The 24,571-nt window shown below is 41.1% G+C and overlaps 1 non-coding gene across 1 annotated transcript; it reads left to right on the forward strand.

The window, feature by feature from the left end:
• Positions 1 to 882: 882 nt before the first annotated feature.
• On the forward strand, positions 883 to 956 carry TRNAD-GUC (transfer RNA aspartic acid (anticodon GUC)). Its single transcript has one exon. It is a non-coding gene; the product is annotated as a tRNA-Asp (tRNA).
• Positions 957 to 24,571: the final 23,615 nt, after the last annotated feature.

A 24,571-nucleotide genomic window follows, 5' to 3' on the forward strand; every position in this document is an offset into this window, starting at 1 on the left:
CATCATAACAAAATTCATTTGATTGATACCTGTACCTACTTCAACCTAGATCAAAAATAGTTCATCGAATTATTAATAAAGTGATTTGGCTTGTCCCCCAAACAAAATTATTAATTATTAGAGAAAAAAAAATTTAATTTTAAGAAAAAAAAAAAGAAAATAGATTTAGTCATGGAATTATAGAATGTCGATTAGAATGAACGAGTCATGAATAGAAGTTATCAAAAAATTATATATAATCGTGAAATATAGAAAGATCATTTGCATTGAGTCATACACTTCCATTATATTAACAATTTCAAAAAACTATTCATACTATGATCATAGTATCGTGGCGGTCGGGCAAGTATGCCCCCATCGTCTAGTGGTTTAGGACATCTCTCTTTCAAGGAGGCAGCGAGGATTCGACTTCCCCTGGGGGTAGGGTACTACGAAAGGAAGTTGATCATGGATTATCACTAAGCCTGGATTGATTCTTCCCGAGTTGATGCCCGAGCGGTTAATGGGGACGGACTGTAAATTCGTTGGCAATATGTCTACGCTAGTTCAAATCTAGCTCGGCCCAAAAATTCACAGATCTACCATGAAATGATAAACCATTTGTTCTTCTCTAGAAATGCTCGATACCCATCAAAAAAATCAAAAGTCAAACTTTTCTATTCTTATATTGATATATCTTACCGTTATCACTATTTATTTACTCTATGTCTTTATTTCTTTTTTTCAACAAGTTTTGATCTTATCTTGCTAATGATCTAGATTCCTATCAAGATCTGGAAATGTAAAGTCTAAGGAAAAGGGTAAAGAAAAAAAAATTCATTGAAAGAATGAAATCATAAAACTATGTATTGTAGACTGTAGATTTTATTATGTTATTTCCCTGGGATTGTAGTTCAATTGGTCAGAGCACCGCCCTGTCAAGGCGGAAGCTGCGGGTTCGAGCCCCGTCAGTCCCGATAGATCCAAATCCAATAAAAAATAGAGCAATTCATCCCTTCCATTTTTTGTGAAAGGGAGTACAAACAAGAGAATTTAATTCCCAACAGGAATCCCTTTTCTTTTTATTTTTTTTTATTTATTCTATTGCTAGTTTGGGTTTGTTTACAACCAATGTAAGTGTAAAATGATACTTCATCAAATGATTGTCCAAAAAGGGCGGTAGGTTATAGAAAAGAATGGAATGGGTGGAAAAGAATTAAAAATAGAAATAACAAGAGAGTAAAGTCATTTTTTGATTGTAATTGTATTAAGAATTTACTTTTGAATTCGGTATGGATAAAAGATCTTCCTATGTTATATTATTCAATTCTTGATGATGAATCAATTTGTTTGATATTGTTATTCATGATATTGATCTGATTCGATTACATCAAAATGTAATTCATTCCGTCGAATTTACACACAAAATATTTATTATCTCTATGGGATTAAATCCCAAGTTATTTCGAATTAAAGAAAAATGAAACGATGAAATTATGGAAGTAAATATTCTCCTATGGCACCCCAAGAAGACAAAGGAGCGGGAAACGCTAACCTGTCCACATTGAGAGACTCCTTGAACAAGAGGAAACAAGACCTAAACACATAAATGAGGAGCCTCCGGAGCAAGATAGTCACCGCATCTGGAGGACAAGTCGTCGATGATGAGTTCGACCATGAGTCGCCCTTCACTAAGGAAATCTAAGCCATCCAGCTCCCAGCCAACTTCAAGGAGCCTCATATGACCCCATATGAAGGAAATACGGATCCCAAGTACCATCTGGACGCATTTAACGATCTGATGAAATTAAGGAGAATTAGTAGCGGGGCCAGATGCCATTGCTTTGTTTTCACGTTGAAGGGACCTGCATACAAATGGTTCAAAAGACTCCGATCAGGGTCCATCAGGTCTTGGCAGCGATTTTCTAATGAATTTCTTCAACAACATCACGCTGTGTGTGATTACACAATGCCGGGCACCAGCCTTGCTAATGTGAAACAGGGAGAAAATGAGAGTCCTAAGAGCTACATCCACAGGTTCAATATGGAGGCAGCCAAGGTAGGGAGCTAAAAATGGCCATCACGGCCGGAGTATGCCCGGGAAGTAAGTTATGGGATAACATGCTTAAGAGAGAGGTCACAGATTTGGACGATTTCTACGAGTGGGCACAGAAATGTATTCGTGTAGAGGATGGTCACAAGAGCCTAAAGGCCGGAAAAGACCGGTCCCCACCAATACTCTCAATCTGGGAAAGCCAAATCGGTACAAATAAGAAGAGGGTCTATGAAGGGACAAGAGATGATCGGCCTCGGAAGCCCCAGCGCATTGACAAACGCAGGCAAGGCCCCTACACCTTTTATACTGACCTCACCCACGCTAGGGAACATATCTTCGTCACGAATGAAAACCAAGTCCCTTCCAGAAGGCCTCCACCAATGAAAAAAGTCTGATAAAAAAGAGACCCCAGTAAATACTGGCAGTATCATAAAGATATCGGCCACACCACCACAGAATGCACCCATTTGAAAATAGAAATCAAAGAGCTTATACGCAGGGGACATTTGGGCAGATACCTCTGCAAAGAGAACCAAAGACCAGAAGAAGGAGCATCCTTGACACGGGCACGAGAGGTACCCCCAGAGGTATAAGGGGAAGTCAGGACCATTTTCGGAGGGCCAGGATTCAGAGGCGAATCAAGGAAGGGGCCAGACAAATATGTCAGGGAGGCCAAACGACGCCCACCACCGTGCATCTTAAGTTTGGAGCAACGCCCCCCAAAGAGTGTTAAGGGTGAGAATGACTCAATAACCTTCACCGAAGAAGATGCACAGGGTGTACATTTCCCCCATAATGACCCCTTGGTGTTGACTGTCCAGCCTGCAAACATGAGGGTGCACCGGGTCTTGGTGGATAATGGAAGCTCTGTGGATATCTTATATCGCCCAGCTTTGGAGAAAATGGGACTAAACATCTGACACCTAAAGCCTTGCAAAACCTCCCTGTATGGATTTATAGGAGATTCAATACAGCCCCTAGGGGCAATTGAGTTAGCCCTCACCATGGGAGAACAACCCAGACAAATAATGGCAAACTTTGTCGTGGTAGATTGCGCCTCAGCCTTCAATGCGGTATTAGGGAGAACATCTCTAAGAGAATTGAAGGTGATAACTACTGTGTACCACTTAGCTATGAAATTCCCAACTCTCGGGGGAATAGCAAGCATGAAAGGAGAGCATAAGGAAGCGAGGGAATGTTATAACACATCCCTACGCACAACCATAAAGCCATCAGTTCCTATGGCAATGGTTGTGCATGAAGGCACAAACCTTCATGAGTTAGACGCGCGAGTCGCATAGGAACCTAGAGCCAGTAGAGGAGTTGGAGGAAGTCACGGTCATGAATGAGCCATTGAGAAAGTTGAAGGTAGGAAGAAACCTTCCGGGTATCGTGAAGGAGAAGCTGGTAGAATTTCTAAAAGCCAACCTCGACGTATTCGCCTGGAGTCACGAGGACATGGTAGGAATAGACCCGTCAATCATGTGTTATCACTTAAACATCGACTCAAAAGCAAGGCTTGTGAGGCAGAAAAGGAGAGCACTAGACCTAGAAAGATACGCGGCCTTAAAAGAAGAGGTTGACAAGTTGAAGGCAAATGGGTTTATCCGAGAAACATTCTACCCAATATGGGTATCAAACCCAGTTTTAGTCCCAAAGCCCAATGGAAAATGGAGGACTTGTGTGGACTTTACTAACCTCAATAAAGCCTGCCCAAAGGACAACTTCTCGCATCCTATGATAGACCAGTTAGTAGATGCCACGGTGGGGCACGAGCTACTTAGCTTCATGGATGCATATTCTGGGTACAACCAAATACCCATGAACCCAGCCGATGAAGAGCACACTTCATTTATAACAGATAAGAGTCTTTATTGCTACAAAGTGATACCTTTTGGTTTAAAGAACGCAGGTGCTACTTATCAAAGGCTAGTGAACCGAATGTTTGTGATTCAAATAGGGAGGAATATGGAAGTATACATGGATGATATGCTGGTAAAGACAAAGGCTCTGGACTTCTTTCTGCAACCTAGGCGACAACATTTCTAACAGCGATTTGATTTTTTCAGGGTTCGCCTCGATCTCTCTTGAGTTAACTATGAAGCCTATAAGTTTCCTCAGGGAGACCCCAAAGGTACATTTCGTAGGTTTTAGCTTCATATCCTACTTTCTCAGCAACCAAAACATTCTTCCAGATAGGATACATGGTTATTGGTAGCTTTTGAATTGAAAAACAGTGATCAACATACACTTCCATGTTTTTCCCGATCTGGTCCATGAATATTTTGTTAACCAGCCTCTGATATGTGGCATCAGCATTCTTTATCCCAAATGGCATGACCTTATAGCAGTATACATTGTGTTCGATCATTAAGCTGGTGTGCTCTTGGTTAGCGGGGTTCATCGCGATCTGGTTATATCCAGAATATGTGTCCATGAAGGACATGAGCTCATGGCATGCTGTGGCGTCAACTAGTTGATCCATTCTTGATAGTGGAAATTATCTTTTGGACAGGCTTTGTTGAGGTCAGAGAAGTCAATGCAAGTCCTCTATTTTTCCTTTGGCTTTGGTACCAGAATGGGGTTGGCAATCCAGGTTGGATACTTTGCCTCCCTAATGAATCTGTATTTCAGTAGGCCAACAACTTTTTCCTCTAAAGCTTCTTCTCACTCATTCCCCAATAGCGTTCATTTCTGCTGCTTTGCAGGCACATTTTTGTCCAAGTTTAGGGTGTGCATAATCACACTCAGACTGATTCCCACCATATCTTCGTGTGACCAGATGAAGACGTCAAGGTTTTTCCTCACAAACTCGACCAGTCCTTCTTTCTTTCGGCTCCTAGATTCTTTCTAATCTTTACCACTCTCAAAGGTGTCTCTAGATCGAGAATTATTTCTTCTAGCTCCTCTAAAGCTTGGAGATCAGATCGATCTTCACCTATCCTTGGGTTTATTTCCTCTGGTTGGACGACCTCATTTTTTTCCATCTGAGGTTCTTCTGCCTCTTCAGCAATTACCATTGCCTGAGGCTCCTCATTCTCTTCAATTATCACTATGGCTTGTTGCCTGGGTTATAATTTTCCCTTCATGACAATGTTGTAGCATTCCCTGGTAGCGAGTTGATCCCCTCTTACTGTGCATATTCCCCAGGACGAGGGGAAATTTATGGCCAAATGGTGGACATAAGTTATGGCTTCAAATGCCATCAGTGCTGGTCTTCCCAAGATTGCGTTGTAGGCAATTGGACAATCAATTGCCATGAACTCGAGCATCTTGGAAATAACTCATGCTTCATCTCCCAGAGTTACTACAAGCTCGATCGTTCCTATTGCTGCCATTCCTTCACCTAAGAACCCATAAAGATTCATGGAGGTCACTTTAGCATCAGCTCCAAATAGTCCCATCTTTTCAAGAGTGGACCTGAATAGCATATTTACCGAGCTTCCATTGTCAATCAGGATTCTTCTTACCCTTCGGTTAGCACGTTGAATAGTTCTCACTGGTGAATCATTATGAGGGAATTGGACGTGGCTAGTGTCCTCTTCCATAAGAATGATTGGTTGTTTATTCAATCGTTGTTGTTTAGATAACCTCTGCTCTAGAGTAAATATTGTACCCCCGTAGGTCTTTAGCTCCTGAATATATCTTTTTTGAGCTCCATTACTTGTACCTATTGGATGAGGTGTGCCAGCAATGAAGACTATACCCCTTCCTTCGACGGGAGGAGGGATGATCTGGTTACCTAGAGCCAAAAGAGCTGGTTGAGGGTTTTTCACTGCTGGTTGGTTAGGAGCTACCCTGTTCCGAGCATATTGTGCTAATGGTCTAGCTTGGATGAGTGTCTCGATCTTATCCTTTATTTGGCGGTAATCATCAATGTTATTGGAAATGTCATTATGATAACGAAAAAATTTGGCCAAGTTTCTTTTTTCCCGCTGATGTCTCAGGGGCTGTGGCTTTTTCAACTCAAGGCATGTAGAATTAGCCAAATAAATGTTTTCCCGCATATCTGTTAGGTCATTATACACAGTGAAGATGGAAATTTACTTGTCCCAGGCTTATTTTTCCTCGACACAGTCTGTTCGTCCTCACCATTCCCCTTTCTTTTGTGATTCCCTGCCTGGTTGTTATGAACCACGAGCTGAGTCGTGGCTACAACACCCATCGCCATTCTAGCGAGATGAATATGGGTCAAGCTGGTTCTTGCGACTGCAGACTTTGCTTCCTCTAGATCGATCCATTCCTGAGCTCGATCCAAGAACTCATCCATACTCTTCACTCCCATCGGGACGCACCAAATTAGCTCACCCATTGTCTACTCTGAATTCTTGAATGGTGGAAACACAGACTCATTTCTTTGCACTTGAGCTGCTGGTCGAGGTGCTGGTGGATTTTCAGGGACCTCCACCCTTCTTGATTCGGTCAGCTCGCCCTATTTGGCTAGGCTGATTTCTGGGGGTGTGAGCCACTTGTTCATTCCTACGATTATTAGCGGTGGGTTATTTTTAGGAGTCCATTCATAAGGCATGAAGCTAGGGGTTGTTGTACTGATAGAACAGCTCACGTTGGGTCGATTATTCTTATGGAACCGAGATTGGTCGGACCCACTTTGCCTCCTTCTAATATTCTTGTCAGTTGTAGGGGGAGATAATCGAGCCATTATCTCGTCTATTCGCCTGTTAGCCTGGGAAAGGTGGCTCCGTAGCTGAGCATTCTCTGTTTCGATGGCAACCAAATATCCAAGATTTGGGTTCGGAGGGCACGAAGCCGAACTTCCAGTATTGTCCTGGTTCACATGCTATTTTCCAGGACAACGCTGCATAGAGGTGCCCTATCTAGTAGGGTTAGCCGCATGTTAATCTCCATGATCACTAAGTCTTTCTGATTCATTGTCGCGCATAAAATTAGTTACCACCATGTTGATTGTTGTGTTGAATATTCTCTGACAAATTTCAAGCCTAATCTGCTCTCAATGAAAGCACCAATCTGTTGATGTAATTTTTTTAGCGATGGGGGATTAAGAAATCTTATTAGAGATATTAAGCTTGTTAATAAACCATAAATATAAATTCACCAAGTTTTTAATGTGGTTCAGTGGTTAAAATCCACCTAGTCAATGAATCATTCTTATTCTTGTTTAGGAACTCTTGATGAAATTGTTTATTACAATTTCAACTAAGTTTTGGCATACAAGATGTTGGTCCCTTTTATTGTTAATTCCACTTTTTATTTATAGTGAATTATGGTTGAAAATATTGGGTAACTATACAATAAATGGTAACTTACAGAATTGGATAACTTCCCAAATAAATGGATACATAAATTCCCTAACTAAGTCTATTTTCATTTTATTGATCTTTAAAATATAACGATTACACACTTTTATTGCACATATAGGGCATCTGAGTCTATTGGGATTCTTGCATACACGCGTCCTTGAACTACCACGAGCTAGATGCAGCTCTCGAACTAGATGTGATTGGAGTAGGACGGTTTAACTTAGATAATGCTCAGACTTGATGAGGGTAATTTGGACACTGGACACCTCGATCTCTGTCATTGGCATTTGAGACGATCTGAAGGATCTTAGCCTGTTCCAAGCTTAGTGGCATAGCCTCGAGCTATTTGATATGGAGTTAATGAAATATCTCTAAAGTCTTGTATCTTTTATTTATTATGTGCCAACTGTACCTTGAGCAAGAAAATTGAGCTCATACTTTTAGGGTACAACACTTATTTTTCTCATTTAATACCAACAGAGCTCTGAGATCAAAATGATTGAATAAGATTGATGAGCTCTGAGCTCAAAATGATTGAATAATATTGATAAGCTCTGAGATCAAATTAGTTGAATAGATTGATGAGCTCTGAGCTCAAAGTGATTGAACAGTTTGATGAGCTCTAAGTTCAAAGTGAAGGAAATGAGTTAATGAGTCTTGAGCTCAAAGAAAAAGGACCACGTGAATAGTCGAAGGCTAAAGATTGAGTGAAAGGATCAATGAGCATTTGAGCTCATAATGAGAAGAACGGAATATGGCGGGAAGAAAGTTAGTGAAGCCGGACACATGGACCAATCACAATAAGCTTCCCTAGCCTTGTTCTTTGTCATTCTCTATAAATAGTAGAAGAGGGACCAGAATTGGGACATAAGTTTGATTAAAGTTTGAATAGATTGAGAATTGAGTGAGAGAGAATTGTGTTGACTTAAGCATCGAATCAGAGTGTCTTTTGTAGATACACCACATTTTGTTCATTCAACTTAATTCAATGAAGAACACATTTATGATGTTGGTAATGCCAGCGGATTGTGTATGATTCAAGTGGTCTTCATCAAAGAAGTACAGTGAATTGAACCCATAATAAATGAAATTGAAGGAAATATTTGGGGGAAGATTTTGACCCAAACAATTGGTGTTGTCTGTGGGAAACTAACAGTAAAGCAATGTGCGATGATGCAGAAAACAATCTCAAAACTTCTTTATGACTGTTGTTTTTTGTGTCTTTTGCAGAAACTAAGTTGATGGTTACAAGTAAAGAAAAATAATGTTGTAATCAAAATTATAGCAAGATAAAGATGTGAGCCATTCATCGCCAGTTGATTACATGCAAAAGTTTCATAAGGTGATGCAATACCTACAATAAATGAAGGAATAGGATGATGCCAGATTCTATTTGGTTGAAGAACGACGGTAACAGGCATAAGAACGACATTAGAAACGAATAGAGGAAATGGAAACTCAGCAAGCTAAATTAGTGATGGAGTTGGCAATGATGCGACAGGAAAAAATGTCCATCAGGGCCGAGAAAAGACCACTTTGGCAGGTCCAAGTGATGAGGTTCAGCTAGAAAATAACCTGGAACAACAGGAAGTGGAAGAGGATATGCATGAGATCTACGAAGAAGAAGCACAAAAGTCATCACAATGGAAAAAGGAATAAAGTGGAACTCATACTGCGAAGAGGGTAGAAACACCGATCGCTCAAACATAATCTCAAGCTCGCCAGTCGCCGTCAATGCCAGTGATGCCTCTTGACTAGAAAGAGCATATGATGAAAGTAGTCCTTGATAGGATGAATAATGTAGGGGTTTGCAATTCTATGGACATGGACAATGAGGCAATCAAAGGCATCTTTAAGTCACCATTTACTGATTGGATCATCAGTGAACCAAAGCTGAAAGACTTTGTGATGCCAAAATTTGCTCAGTTCGATGGCATTTCGGATCCATCAAATCATATCCTACAATTCAACAAAAAATGGCGATGGAGACTAAAAATGAAGCTATGCAATGCAGGGCCTTTGTAAATACCTTGGCAGGACCAGCGCTAAGATGGTTCAAGTAGTTAAAGTCAAAATAAGTTAACTCCTTCGTGAAGCTAGGAGAATTATTTGTGCATCAATATGGTGGAAATATGGAGACGCCAAAAATGATGGGTGATTTATATTTGGTACACCAAGGAGTGAATGAGCATCCACTAGCATATCGCCAAGAGATGTCTCTAAGGCTAAAGGGGTATTTAAATACTGGAAATTAGAGAAGAAGAGGTGAGGCACACCGCACTGATCACTAAACTCGTAGAAAGGAATCCACCACTGAATGATAAGAGGGATAAGAGAAGGACAAAAGTAGCCCATGTCAAATCGAGGAGGACCGAAACGTATGCAGGAATATAGTGAAAATAAATAACCCCATATTTAAACTATGGTGCCTATGGATCAAATTTATAACAAAAAAAAAACAAGCTGATATGGAGAGACCCATTCAAAATTACTTCGCCAATAAAATGAAGAGATTATTGTCATTTCCATAAAGATGTGGGTCATACTCTTGCTGAGTGCAAATCATTGTATAATCAAGAACAGTGCATCTTGAGGACAAGAGGATTATCACAGTATGTTAAGAACACACAGAATGTAGCGCAACAGCACAGGACTCCGCCAAAGTCACTTGTGCAAGTAGTAGCAAAGCAGAACGTTCAGCCGCTGGCAGTAGTTGAAGACCAACCACAGCAGCCATTAAAACAGATCCCAATGATATTCAGCTATGCAGAGCCCTCGATGGAAAGAGAAGCAAAGATGTAGTTTGATAAGAGAACAAAAGAAAGGGTGAAGAGAATGCGCTATTTTCATCACATAGTAAATTATGTTGCTCCAGTTGACCGATATTTCCCTACACACCCCATCACTTTCACTGAGGATGATTTAAAGAATGTGACCCTCCCACATGATGACGCATTGGTGATTATGCTGCAGGTAGAGAATTGTTAGTTGAGTCAAGTATTAGTAGATGGGGGAAGCAGCACATAACTTCTCTATTATGACGCGTTTCAGGCCATGGGAATTCCAGAGGAAAGACTAGGAGTGTCAACGGTTCCCATCCTCTCTTTCAATTATACAAAGGTAGTACCGAAAGGAGCAATTGAGTTAAAGGTGACCGCTGCATAGCGTATTTTGATGGTGGAATTTGTGTCTATTGACTCTTATTTAGGTTATAAATCAATCATGGGCAAACCTTGAGTGCACAGAATGCAAGGAGTAGCTTCAACCTTACACCAAGTGTTGCGTTGTTAGTCTCCATATGGGACTTATACTATTGATATAAAAGGATGTCAAAAATAGGCGAAGAAATGTTGTGTATTGTTGAAAGAAGTGAATCAAGTAGATACATGAGAAGAGAAGCAGGAGGGTGAAGCATAGCAATCAAAGGGTAAGTTACCAGCTTATTTGAAAGCACTTGAGGATGAGGAAGAATCCTCAGAACCAATGTCAACCATCGATAAAATGGAAGAAGTGCAGCTAGGAGAGGAGAATTCATAGAAAACTGTGCTGGTAAATGCCCGAATGAGTAGTAAGAAAAAACATTTTATTATAGACTTCCTTGAAAAGAATATTTCCACATTCGTGTGGATAGCTAAGGATATGACAGGCATAGATTCTGCAGTTATGACACATCAATGAACATTGATAAGCATTTTCCAATAGTGAAGCAAATACAAAGATGGTTTGCCCCAGACATAAACCAAATCCAATGGCAGAAGAAGAAAGAATCCATACAGCACTCAAAATTGAGCATGAACTCTACTGCTATAAGGTTATGTCGTTTGGATTGAGGAACGCAAACGCAACATACCACTGACTCATGAACAAAATCTTTGCAGACCAATTGGGAAGAATAATGGAGGTGTATATTGATGATATGGTGATTAAGTCCAAAAGGGAGGCCAACCACTTAGAACATTTGAGAAAATGTTTTGAGGTGCTGAACAAATACAGGATGAAATTAAACCCAGCCAAATGTGCATTTGGAGTCACTTCGGGCCATTTTTTGGGCCATATTGTGAGCAAAAGAGGCATTGAAGTAATCCCAACACAAATTGTGAATTCATCTAAAATAACTGAACCTCGTACTCTGCGAGATATGTAGAAAATTATAGGAAAAATTGCAACACTGGGTCATTTTATCTCATGAATGTCAGACTAATGCAAATATTTCTTTCAAGGCATCAAAAATAATATTCAATCATTGTGGAGAGATGTGCAGCGAAAATCGTTTGAAGAGTTAAAGAAATATTTGAGCTCACCACCAGTGTTGAACGCCCCAGAACAAGATGAGGATTTGTACATGTATTTAGCAGTATCAGTAGTGGTTGTAAGCTCAGTATTGTTTAAAGAAGTTGATGGCAAGTAGAAACCAATAATCTATGTGAGTAAAATGTTGTTAGATGTAGAAACATGTTATAGTGTGCTAGAAAATCTTGTGCTAGCTCTTATGACAGTAAAGAAGTGGTTGAGGCAATACTTTAAAACTCATGTAGTGACTATGTTGACTGAGTTCCCGCTCAAGCAGATATTATCAAAGCTCAATTTTTCTGGACGGATGTCCAAGTGGGCAATTGATATTTCTACATATGACGTTCGATTCACCCCACAGAAATCAAAGAAAGGACAAGTCTTAGCAGATTTCCTTGTGGAAATTAATTCATTTCAAGATGAGCCTGAACATGAAGCGCAACTCATAAGGAAGACTGGGTATGGGTGATGAGCACAGATGGTTCAATGAATTCGCATTTGGCTGGTATTGGTATAGTGTTAGAACCACCATCAGGATTGTGGATTGAAGAAGCTCTGCATTTACAGGAAAAAGTCACTAATAATGAGGTAGAATATGAGACCCTGATATACATGTTGGAGATGGCATGTCATTTGGGTATAAAATGACTACGTATCAGAGCTGATTCGAAATTGCTAACAAAGCAATTAGTGGTAATTTAGACATGAATGAACCAAGAATGAAGACGTATTTGAGCACCGTGAAGGCCTTACGAGCTAAGTTCTCTCAATTTTATCTCACCAAAGTGCCATGAGAGATGAATCGCAGAGTAGATGAGTTAGCTAAAAAGGCTTCATTAGGCAGGTGCACTCGCAAGTCATCAATTATGCTCAATACGAAAGAGCCCAATGATTGTTAGGTGTGCTTCAAAGTAGTGCAAAGTAACGAGTGTTTGATAGATCTTATTATATGTTATCTGAATGAAGGAATAGAGCCTAACAACAAGGATGAAGTAAAGAGCCTACGGGCCAAGGCCGCAAGATACGTGTTGATTAATGAACTGCTCTACAAGAGATCGTTCAATGGCCCATATTTGAGATTCTTTAATCCGAGGGAAGCTAAAAAATTTATTGAGGAGATTCATGAAAGGATGTGTGGTTATCACTCAGGAGGGCGCAATTTAGCGCATAAAGCCTTAACTGCAAGGTACTATTGGCCATACATGATGACCAAAGCTTGACAGTATGCTAAAATGTGTGATAAGTTTCAAAGGCATGCATTGCTAATACACCATCCTACCCATCCTCTGCACTCAGTAATTGCACCATGGTCGTTCGCTAAATGGGGAATGGACGTAGTTGGGGAATTTCCTAGAGTTGATGGAGGGAAGCGTTATGTGCTGCTGGCTACTAACAATTATGCTAAATGGGTAGTTCAAGAAGCTTATAATACATTATAAAAGGCTTACACATTAAATTTCATTTGGAAGCACATTATTTTCTAGTTTGGAATCCCAAAGGAGATCATGGTGGACAACGTGACACCAGTCAGTAACGCCAAAGTGAAAGAACTATGTCAAATGCTCAAGATCTACTTGGGGTTTTCGTTGTTAGTTATCCCCAGGGGAATGGGTAAGTGGAGGCCACTAATAAAGTAATTTTCACTAATATTAATAAGGACTTAGAAGACAAGAAAGGTGCTTGGTTGGAAGACTTGCCAAAAGTATTATGGGCTTACGGACAACGCGCAAGACTTCTATTGGCGAGTCACCATATGTGATGGTGTACAGAACAGAGGCGGTGATCCCAATAGAAATTAGTTTGCCAAATTTGTGCACAGAAATAGCAGCTTTTGAAACTCTCAATGCTACACAGCTTTCCCATAATTTAGATTTGCTCGAAGAGTTCAAGCAGGTGGCCCATATTCACAATACAAAGTATAAGATATTGGCTGAGCAACAATACCATAAAAGAGTTAATCCTACACAGCTTTCCCATAATTTATGTGTGAATTAAGTAGTTTAATGCATGATTCTGAGATAAGCATGCTTATATGAATATATATGAAATGCATGTCTCCGAGTACTAGTATGCATGTAGGCCCCGTTTAGCTTAGAGGGGTATATTTGTAATTTTAGCCTGTTGAGGGCGTAAATGTGATTGTATGTTATAATTGTGAGGACCACATTATTATGTGGGTAAATCTGCAGCATGCGACTTGAGGCGATCCTAGGGAGCTCGTTAGCGGGAAAGTCACAACGAGACCTAATTCTTGACTTGGGGCAAGTCAAGGGGTATTTCAGGTATTAGATGGTTATTTGGGTTATTGGGTTATGGAAATAAATAATTGGAGATATATTTGAGGTTAGGAAGCTTAGGTGGGAATACTGGGGAATTTTACCGTTTTGCCCTCGGGAACGTTTTCGGTACCCCGCGCCTCGGGATTGACTTAATTGCCTAAGGATAGACTAAGTAAAATTTAGAACATGGTAGAACAAAAGCCAACCGACCTTACTTCCTCTTCTCTTTCTCTCTCAAAGGAAAACTACAGAAAATTAAGGGAACTTGGCTGGAACTCAAAGAATTGGAGCTGTGATTTAGGAGATTAGCTCAAGGATTAGCTAAGGATTCAATCAAGAGTTAAGGTAAGCTATAAGTTTTATGCATGGTGGTTAAATTCTGTGGTTATGGCAGAGTTCTAAAGTGTTCATGGGTTTTGGCATTAAAGGTGGAATTAAGGCAAAAAGCTTGGGAATTAACTCAGTGAGTGTTTAGAGGATTGATTCTTCGGTGAAGGTAAGCTCCAATTTATGACATAGTGTTTGAATTCTGGGTTTTTCTGGCTGGTTTTGGTGTTCTTGAATGTGTGGGTTTCAGAAATTTAAATGGTGTTTTGATGAGCTTTTAGATTAGGTTTTTGCTTGTGATAATTGAAATATATTATTGGGATGGTTAAGGGTGGTTTTGAGTGAGGTTTGAGTGTTAAAAATGGTGGTTTTTCTGGGTTCGAAGGGGGCGGGCCGCGACATAATTCTTGGTGTGTCGCGAACCTCTGAAGCTGAAGGGTGCTGAAGATGGAGGGCGGGCCACGGCCCATGTCAGTTTTTGGGCGAGGCTGAGCCTCTGGTTGGGGCCATGCCGCGGCATAGGGAGCTTGAGCTTCGGCCCTTAAGGACATTTGTGTTTTTGGGTTTTTAAGAATGGGAATTTAACCTAGGGTGCTCGGGATCGATTCTACTACCGTGTTTGGTGGAATTTGATGTTCCGGAGGCTAAAACCTTATCCGGAAGCCTTTTTACAATTATTAATGGTATCCCTTATCTTGGTTGTGACTAGGTACTAATCTAGGGCTCAGGAAACGGATCGTGCTCAAAAGGCATCTCTCGTAATCAGTGCACTTGGAAATTAAAGGTAAGAAAACTGCACCCGGTTGTGAATTTATAATGGGACTAAGGGTTCCATGTTTTGTATGCTTATTAAAGAATGGTATTATGCCATGTGAATAATAATCAAACGGCCTAAGAGTGTCGAAGTTTATATTGGCACACAGGGCACGGCTCAGCCACTGGTAGCTGAGGACAGGTTATTATGCACTGAGCTCGGTTTAAGCGGACCGGAGTCAGTGTGGTAAACAGAGGGTGTCGACCCTGATTATCATGTGATTTGATTATTAATATTGATTGGTGGATTTGTCATGCTGAATAGCTGAGTGTTGGTTTGTTGATTCTCTGGTTATGTCTATGGACTATGTGATTAATGTGGTATGCTAAGTATATTAACCCTAGTTCATTAATGGTTTTGTAGACATGTTCTTAACTAAATGACTTGATTAGCAAGTCCTACACCTTTATAAATACACAGTGTAGCGGTCTTGGATATCCAAGGCGTTACACATGGCATCTGACTGTAAGATCTCAATCTTCTTTTCAAGTGTCGTTTTCCACGATTGGAGACTTTCCAATAGATACTTGTTGTCATCGTAGGTAGTTCATAAGTTTTTGAAAATAACCTTGTGCGCTTCGTTAGTCTTCCTAGTCAATTATTTCAACTTTTCATGCTCCTTGGAAAGCTCAGTGTGTTTTTTCTGCCAGTCTTTGTTAGATGCCAGTTTCGCCTCAAACCCTTGGTAATTCTCTCTCAATTTAGTGCATTGAGTTTGCATTGCGTTGTAACTTTGCATTGCAGTTTCGACATGTTTCAAGTTCGTCTATGCTTCGAACAGAGCTTTCCTGCTACTGCCAACATGGTTGAGTAAGGTTTTGATGGCTGACCTATGCAGCGCAATGTCCATCTTATGGTGATTTTGAAGCACAGCTTCATCAACATCTCTCTGGGACTTGTACAGTTCTTGATAATATTTAGCCTGTACATATTAACAAATTGCAAAATAGTATTAGTTTGCATACTCAATGCTTAACATCATTATCAACTAATGATTACAAATGTTAGTATAACTTGTTCTAAGGACAAACAACTAGCAGTACAATTTTTTTACCATGGTCAAGTGAGCATCCAGATGCTCTTGAATAAAGGATGGCGTTAACACATTACCCATTTCAAGGCCAGTAGTTGCAAACTATGTGCTCAGAAGCTCCAAGATTTTTCTTTCCTCAAACAAGGCTTTGTGTGGCATTCTTTTTGTTTGGATTGCTTCAGCTTACACAACAGATTAAGGGGCCTTAACTTGTTTAGTGTTACCAGCTCCCAGATTCACGATTGCATCAATTTTGTTCTACGTAGATGATGCATTCGGGGGAGGGATAAGGCAAGATGTATTAGGTGCACTGGCAACACCATTAGCAGAAGCAGTGCTATCAGTAGAATCGACTGTGATAAAACTAATTGGAACTGGAGGGAGAAAAACACTGTCAAGAGGTTGCGCGGTAGAAACTTCAAGAAATGTTGATTCACAAACAATAGTGGTAGTATTTGAGGAGTTGTAAAGCTTAGGGAAGTCTTGTGATAGACGTAAGTCCTAGAAATCTTCCACAATCAAGACCCCTTGATTTTCACTAGACGTTAAAGGGTGGAAGTTTGGAGTGTTAAGAAGGTCTGAACCTAAATGTTGCTTAAGAGCACTAAGAGGAGTAGAGCACTCTGGATGGATTGAAGGGGAAGGTTAATACGTTTGAATGGGCTTAGCTACGAGGGAAGCATTGGAGCAGTAATGGAATCAAAGGATGAACTAATTGGTAAAGTAACTAGAGGTAACTCAGGAGTGGAGGAAACTGAAGTGTGTGAAGCAAGGATGTTTTTACGTAGAAGGCTAATTGGCTCTGTGGTTGTAGAGCTTATTTCAAAAGAAGATGAGTCAGGATGTGGGGCAGTCATAGTAGAACTGGCAATAGAGTCTGACACCATAGCAAGGCTCGGACCTAGAAGCGTATTTTGAGCTGAACTCTTGGGAGGAGGTTGAAGAGAACTCGACCCAGTGTGGGAAGTGAAGATGCTTTTATCCCTGGCTAACATGTCAAAGAGTTTGGGATTGACTCGTCTCTCTTTGTCAAACCTCAATAGAAGGGAAGTCAGGGGTGGTAACTTTGGGGATGGGAAGCTTGTTAGACTAAGAGGTAATGAGCCAGCTGAAGATGCAGAGGGAGAAGAGTCAACGATATGTTCTGGGATTGTAGAAAGCTTAGAACGCTTGGGAGCAGGTGGAAGTTCAGATACGCCAGGCTGATTGGATGATTTAAATAACCGTATACTTCTGCTCTAACCTGAGCTTGAAGTCTTTGAACGCTTATCCCTATGTGCAGTTGTCTTTCTTTTGGACTTACGGATAGTGGGAGAAGGGGAAACTTTGAAGTGTTCAATTTCAGGGTGAAAAGCAGCGTTGGACACAATGGAAAATGAATGGTCAGTATTGGATGGAGTGATAACTAAGATGTCAAGAGAGGCAGAGGTCGCCACAGGGCCAGCATCTTCACTCAACGTGTGAGATTGGCAGTGGGAATTGGGATTTTGAGTAGAGCCAACATCAAAACCTCCTTTGGAATCAAAAGCCACTTCTTTAGCCTTATCAGACTGAGCAAATTTTTTCGAAACCATGCTCTAAATCATGGTTAAGTCGTTCACTGGCAAAGGGGCATGAGGAATGGAATTAGGATTTCTCTTATACGATGATGCGCATGCGAGATATTGGTCATAAAATAATTTTTCCCTTTTATTGTCGCGAATGTAGCATGATGATCGATCGAATGAGGAAAGCATAGCCTTTTCATGTAGCTCTTCATTGGGTTTTTTAATAGGACTCCAATGCTAATTGGGTCATCCTTATGCTCATTAATAATGATCAGAGCTGAGATTCACGGTTTTCAGACCATGTGACATTCGTAGGGCATTTTATAAGGAAAAAAGGGCAAGGAAAATAAAGCAATAATGAAATATAAAGTTGACGAATCAATGAGAAAACCAAAAAAAATGAATTAATGCAGAAAAATAAACTAACCTTCTTGAAACACTCGAGATAGGACGAAAACATCTTTGGGAACATAGGGGGGATACCAGTCGCCCTCAATTACAAACAAAAGATTGTCCTAGTTTTTATTGACCATAAGGTGGTCTTTGAACATGAAATGCCTCTTTCTGGGGGAGAGGAAGTAAGCATTGAATGGTCGTTTGTCTTGAGTGTGACCATGTTGAGTACAGGAGAATCAACAGAAAATTTATTGAATAGTAATTGTCATTTTGTGTAACAGACCGGTCATAGCTGCTCCATAAATGGATTGAAGAGAATTTGGGACAAGTTGCATCAAGTGGATCCCAGTGATTGCAAGGACATGCACCAAGAGATGAGGAATTGGAAATTGGAGCAGTTCAAGGTGTTTAGGCTTGATAACAATTTTGTCAGGGGCACATATATCTTCAAAGCGCCACTTTTTGAGTTCTTCTTCACTCAATTGCCTGATTGTTATGCCCGGGGGAAATGTGCATTTGTATTTCAGATCGTCGAACGCTTCCACATATCTCTCTTCAAGGGTTTTTGGACTCTTCATGAGTTTGCTGGTGGAAATTGATGACGAAGCCTTTGTGGAACTTTTGGATGAGCGTTTAGAAGCCATGGATAATTGATTGCTTGAAGGAAAAGAAGATTTAGAATAGAAAATTGATGGAAGCATAAAATATCAGGTTGGATTCGGGAAGAATGGGGAATAAGAAATTAGTGAGTGCAGGAGGCAAAAATTTGGGGGCGGGGGGGAAGGGAGATATTTCAAAAAGAATATGGAAGATAGACAGTCAAGGCGATTAAGGGAGAGAGAAAAAATTTCCCACGTGATTGACTTAGAATTTGAAATATGTGACTCGTAATAAATGCTTGGCAGGAATCCAAGCACGTGCGCGACTCGGGGCAGAATGTTGAGCAGAACAAATCGAGTAGAATAAAAATCGTCTTTATCCATTACTAGACAATGCAAATGGAAAAAGGCAAGGGGCAATTGTGTAGTGTCCCAAATTTGCTAATAAGGCTTAGTGTCTTGATTAGCGTGCCGGGAGGACCATAATTGATTTAATTATATTATTACGTCATTAATTGTGATAATGTTTATAAGTACGTGATTAATTTAATAAAATTATGATATGACTAGATATGCATGTTTAGGAGAATTAAATATCCATGTAGGCTCGTTCGTGTTATTAAGGGCATATTTGTAATTGCGGCCCATTGAGGGCATAAATGTGATTATGTGTGTATGTTGTGCTTGAGAACACAGTATTGTGGATATGTAATTGAGATGTGTGGTCTGAGGCGGTCCTAAGGAGCGAATGAGCGGAATAGTCACAACGGAGTCATATACCCGGCTAAGGGTGCCCCTAAGGGTATTTTGGGAAGTTAGTACGTGATCGGGATTACCGGGTAACGGGTAGCTATTTAGCGATTATTTGGGTATGTTGTTATTAATTGGGGATTTATGAGACTACTTGAGGAATTAGCGGGAATGTTCCAAATGACGAGATTTTCCTTGGAGGCATTAAATGGCGAAGGGTTACTTAGGGGTAATTTGGCCATTTTCTAAGGGTAGACTTGGACTGGTACCTTAGGATTCTAGAACTAACCAGAAAAAAATACAACACTCTCAGCCTTTTCTATCTCTCTCTCTCTCTCAATACTCAGTCTCTATCTTTAGCTTGGGGGTTTTGCTGAAATTCAAGGAGGAAAGCTTGGAATTAAAGAGAATTGAAGCTTGAAGTGTTTGGGTTTAGCTCAAAGTCGGATTCTCAGTTGAAGTAAGGGTTTCACTCTTATGTACTTCTTGATTTTCTATCTTGATTTAAGGGTTTTCATGGGGTTTGAACTTTAGGCTGGTTTGTGGATTTTAATAAGATTAGGGGATGGTGTTTTGGGGTGTTTATACTGATGATGTTGCCTTGATATGACTTCTAGACTAAATTTTGGGTTTACGAATTGATTTAGGTGTTAATTGGTGATGTTGGCTCGAGAAAATGCAAGGGGATTTCTAGGTTTTGGACCTCAAGCTGCGACCCTGCTCTTCAGGCGCCGCAGCCCGCATGAACCCAGAAATCTTAGGAAGCCTCTTAAACCGTCTAGGCACCGCAATGCAGGTTGAGGCACGCCGCAATGCAGGTTGAGGCACGCCGCAACCCATGTCCCCCAGGTGAGAGCCTTGGAGCTCTCTGACTTGTAGTGCGACACGGACCTAGGGGACTGAGCCGCGACTCAAATTAAGGGAAATGGCCAATAGGGTTTTAGGCTTGGGAACCTAAACTTAAGGGCTTGGGAAGGATTCTACTACCCGGTTTAGTAGGATTCGAGGTCCCTGAAGCTAGAATATTATTCCGAAGTTTATAATTGGTTTAGGGTTTGATGGATATTCATTATTATTGCATTGTGACTAGGTTTTACCGCTAAAGCTTGGGTTTAGGGGATCGTGCTCGAGATCGCATTACTCGGTTAGCTTGGGTCACAGGTAAGATAATTGTTTATGTCCGTAGAGCAGGGCATGGCCCGATTATCTGTGTTTAATGTTATGTGTGAATATTTATAATTGTTATTCCATGTTTGTGTGATTATGACTGATCGACGAAGGCCAGGATTGGTGAAGGCCGGGAACGGCAACAAGCATGTTGAATGTAGGCCGCCATGGCATGGCCATCCAGGGTGTTGTACTCACCTGTTTGGTGAAGATCGTGAACCGGGTGCCTAGTAAAGCACCTTGGTCGGCGTATTCCACTATGTCAATAGTCTGTGTTATCTATTTAAAGTTATGCATTTGCTGGATTGAATTGTAATATGCTGTGTGTGTGGAGTTTTCTTGCTGGGTCTTGGCTCACGGGTGCTCTATGGTGCAGGTAAGGGCAAGGGAAAGGCCGACCAAGCATGAGTTGGAGGGCATGGAGCGGCATGTACATGTTTGTCCTGTTAGCTGTTCGAGCGATGTCTTTACCAATCTGACTCAGAATAGAATGACCTTCACAGAGTACGCCTTGAAGTTCAACCGGTTGGCTAAGTACGAACTGGACTGGGTGCCTATTGATATGGCACGGAAGGGTCACTTCGTACGGGGGTTGAATGTGATGATAGCCAGTGATGTTAAGACAACACTGGATCCAAGCACTACCACTTATGCTCAGGTAGTGGGAAAAGCCCTTACTGCTGGGGTGCCAAAGATCAGATATGGAAGGAAGGTGCCACAAGGCACGATGCTCTAAGGATGGTGCCTCCCTTCACTGGTTCTAGTAGAAGTAGTGACCCCAATGATAAGAAGAGAAATGCCCCAGATTCTTTTGTTCCTCCTGGTTAAAATAGGAGGGCGCAAGGTACCTTTGGAGGCCGTCAGGGTGGGGAGAGAACTGGAGAAGCTTCCCAGAGTGTCCACGGTGCAAACGACGACATCAGGGGGAGTGCAGAGTTAGAGCATGCTTCATCTGTGGGAGTGTCAGCCTCTTGATGAAGGACTGCCCACAAGCCAGTAAAAGAACAACCAAAGAGGAGTGATAGCCTCACTCCACCCGGAGTGTTCACCTTGACCCAGACCGAGGCTGAGGCTAGTCCCTCGGTCGTGACAGGTCAAATTTATAGTGTTGGTTCTTCATTTATTGCATTAATTGATTCATGAGCTACTCATTCATTTATATCTTCTAGGGTGATAGACCGTTTGTGTAAACCTTGTGAGTTGTATGTTAGTGGATTTGGGACTTTGTTTCCAACTGGGTAACCGGTAGTCTCTAGGAGGTGGGTTAGAGCATTACCAGTGGAGATAGAAAGTAGGGAGTTATTTGTGGATCTGATTGAACTGTAATTGGATGACTTTGATATGATTCTTAGGATGGATTAGTTGTCAAAGTATGGGGCGACGATAGACTACAAACAAAGGATGGTAACCTTTGAGCTGGAAGGAGAGGAACCCTTTGTGTTTGTAGGGACAATGAGTGGACCACGTGTAACGTCCCAAATTCGCTATTAAGGCTAAGCGCCTTGAATTATGGTGCCTCGAGGGCATAATAGGATTTATATTTGGAATTAATGGAATATATGTATGATTATGTGACATACACGATTTAAATGATAATATGAATATATATAGGCATGTTTATGAGTATTAAATATGCATGCGGACCCGTTCTTGTCAAGGCGAGCATATTTGTAATTTTTGACCCATTTAGGGTATATTTGAATTATGTAGGTATTGTGAGTAAGACCCCAGTGTTATGGGGATAGATTTTAGATGTGTGGACCGAGACGATCCTAGTGAGCGGATTTGTGGAATAGTCACAGCGAGGTCCAATACTCGACTCGGGGCGAGCCTAGGGGTATTTTGGGGACTTAGTGCGTATTTAGGATTTATTGGTTAACGTTCAATTATTTGGTGATTAATTGGGCATGTCGGGATTAATTGGGAATCTATAAGACAATTTGAGAATTAGTGGGAGTTGTTGCTAATGACCATTTTTCCCTTGGGGCCATTAAGGAATAAGCTATGACTAAGGAGTATTATGGTCTTTTGATTAAGAGGATAGACTTACCTTAGGATAGCTTAGGCACTAGAAGTGTGTAGAGGCAAGGAAACAAGATAGAACCTCTCCTTCTCTCTCCCTAGTCGGTTTGCTCCCTTTTCCCCTTGGTGTGCATAGAAGCTAGTGGAGTTCTTGGAGAATTGGTGCCAAAGGTTGAAGAGTGGAAGCTTGGGGACTATGGAATCAAGCTGGGATCACTGGAGGATAAACCCAGGGTCGTAATCTGCAGTAGGGGTAAGAAAAATCCTCTGTTTTTATTGAATTCTTAAGCTTGGTTTTGGTGTTCTTAAGTTTTGAACTCAAGGCTAGATTTTAGGTTTTGGTTAGCTTGATTTTGGGGGTTTATATGTAGCTTACAATGTTTGGAATGCTTGAGACGCCTAATTCTAGTTTTAGTTTATGTCTATGATGAATTTTGGTGGGTTTAGCTCGGAGGAAATGCAGGGGAAATGCTGGGAATTCCGAGTTTTTGGGCTCGAGTCGCGGCCCTATTCTTCAGACGCCGCGACCCATGTGTGTGAGAAGGCCTGGGGGGTCCCTGATCTTGCCCAGGCACTGCAACTCAGGCAGGGCACGCCACGGCCCACATTCCCCAGAAGAAAGCCTCGGGGCTCTCTGACCTGTAGCGCACCGCGTCCCTAGGGGGCTAGGTCGCGGCCCTAATTGAAGAAAGTAGCCAAAATAGATCTTTAAGCTTGGGAACTCAAACCTAAGTGCTCGGGGAGGATTCTACTACCCGATTTAGTAAAATTTGAGGTCCCAAAGACTAGTATGTTATTTTTAAGGTTGTAATCGGTTTAGGTTTTAATGGTTATTTATTAATACGATGTGACTAGGTTATACCGCAAGGGCTCAGGGATAGGGATCATGCTCGGGGCTACCATACGCTAGTTGCTCAAGACTTGAGGTAAGAAAATTGCACCCGGGTTATGAATGGGGCTTAAACCCCTGTTAATGAATATGTTATGAATGTGAACATATATGTATCTGAGAATATCTAGATAGGAATGCTTGTATACGCTGCCCTTGACTACTTGTTGTTCATTGTGCATTTTTGATTATATATGCTTAAAGGTAGCCTAAGGGTGTCAGGGGTCGATAGCAAGCTTACAGAACGCAGCCCGACCTAAGGGTGTTGGGGTCGGCTATAAGACCAGAGAACTCGGTCTAAGGGCGTCGGGCCTGGATATTATACAATAAACAGAAGTGTGGTTTGCACTTAACTATTTGTATTGATTGATGAGTTTGGTTTATGCATTTGACTAAGTTGAATGTTATTGCTAGGTGGGTTTCTTATAATCTATTATTGATTGAATCTAATGATTTATATTTACTGCTTTTATATTGTTGCCTAGTTGTGCATGTTGATTTAAGTTTTCTTACTAAGCCTTGGTTCACAGGTGCTACTTGGTGCAGGTAAGGGAAAGGGATAGCCGGACCAGCCATGAGTTGGAGAGCTTCAGGGGCAGTGTGTACATGTGCAGCCTACCCAATCACCACGGTCGGGATAGCTTGGGAGGAGTTAGGGTTGAACCCTGTTTTTCCACTTAGGACGGCTAAGTTGTATTATATTTGTCTTTTACAAGTGTGTAACTGATTTTGGGATCCCGTGTATAAACTTAATATTTTAATGAAAAAATATCATTTTGTTGACCAAAATTTTTAATACCTGACATTGACTTAGTCTTTAATTACACATTTAAGTTCAAATGACTCGCTTAGCGAGTTAAGCATTATTTTAAATACACAGTGTAACGGTCTTGGTTAACCAGGGCATTACACCATGAGTACCTATGATCTCTGGATTGAAGGCTAGAGACTTATTGCAAGAAGGTTGCATAGGATTTCTAGTGAACATAGTGGATACATCTAGGGTCGTTTCAATTGGACCGGGTAAGACTAGGTTGGTATGTGAGTTTTCTGATGTATTTCCGACAGACCTGCCAGGATTGCCACCACACTAGAAGATTGAATTTGTTATAGAGTTGGCACCAAGGGAAGATACAGTATCGAG

Source organism: Humulus lupulus, chromosome 1 (genome assembly GCF_963169125.1).
Source record: "Humulus lupulus chromosome 1, drHumLupu1.1, whole genome shotgun sequence".
Lineage (NCBI taxonomy): Eukaryota > Viridiplantae > Streptophyta > Magnoliopsida > Rosales > Cannabaceae > Humulus > Humulus lupulus.